This window comes from Gopherus flavomarginatus, chromosome 4, assembly GCF_025201925.1.
Source record: "Gopherus flavomarginatus isolate rGopFla2 chromosome 4, rGopFla2.mat.asm, whole genome shotgun sequence".
NCBI lineage: Eukaryota > Metazoa > Chordata > Testudines > Testudinidae > Gopherus > Gopherus flavomarginatus.
In genome coordinates this window covers 150,941,746-150,942,933 of record NC_066620.1, presented here as the reverse complement: position 1 = coordinate 150,942,933, position 1,188 = coordinate 150,941,746, and positions in this window count along the sequence as shown.

Below are 1,188 nucleotides of genomic sequence, written 5' to 3'. Positions count from 1 at the left end.
CAGGGCTAGCTACCAGGGGCGCCTCTAGGCATTTTGCCGCCCCAAGCACAGCAGGCAGGCTGCCTTCCGTGGCTTGCCTGCGGAGGGTGCCTGCGGGAGGTCCGCCGAAGCCGCAGGACCAGCGGACCCTCCACAGGCAAACCGCCAAAGGCAGCCTGCCTGCCACCCTCGTGGCGACCAGCAGAGCTCCCCCAGCGGCTTACCACCCCAAGCACGTGCTTGGCATGCTGAGGCCTGGAGCCGCCTCTGCTAGCTACACCTCAGTTCCCTTCCTGGTAAAGTCTATGAGTCTTTCTGAGCGAATCCCAAAGGTTTTAGGACTTGTACCTTTACTGGTGGCACACTATGTGTGCAATGCATGCCCATGAAAGCTCTGAATGTGACTCTCACCAACTGTGCCCATTGGATGATTCCATCTGGCCGCCAGATGGGCCTGAAGGAACCGTACATGTGAGGTCATGCCTTGCATGCATGTCTTACTAAAAATGTCATGGCACACCATGGGCCTTTATCAAATCTTGGGCAGAATACTGCAATCCTCCCACTTTTAGACCCCAGGCTACAACACCCTGTGTATTCACTATGCTTACCTTGCAGGTCTGACTGAGTTCAGATACCTATGATTCTTCCTTTCTGGAATCTGTGAGCAGTGGTATATAGTGATCAGACAGTCTTCTTAAAACAAAACATGTTATTTATTTATTTTGCAGTAGGAACAAAGCTTTTAAAGAGAAAAGGTTTTTAAAACAATCTACATGCATACCTATCTTACCGAAAAGCTCACTATTCCCTGATGGTAACCTAGCAGGCTTAACGTTTTCACACACACCCAGCAGGTACCCATGTCAATCTGCCTGCCCGAACTGCCCTCTTTCCTGAAAGATTTCCTTTATAAACCTGTAACAGTTCTTTTGATCTGTGATCTCAGGCCTTTCCTGTCCTGGCATCGTCTCTTAACAGCCCTCAAATGTCTGCAAAGAAGAGACTTACCTTCAGACATTATTTTTCCCTTCTGCTTGTTTTCCTTACTAAACTAAACCAAATATTCATACAGTAAGCATTCCAATAACCAGGTCATCATACAGTATTCATCGGTTATTACAGAGCTGCTCCACATCCATCACAGACAGTGTCTGACATTTAGGAATAGCCTTGAGCAGAACTACAATGCAGAACTAAACCACAGCA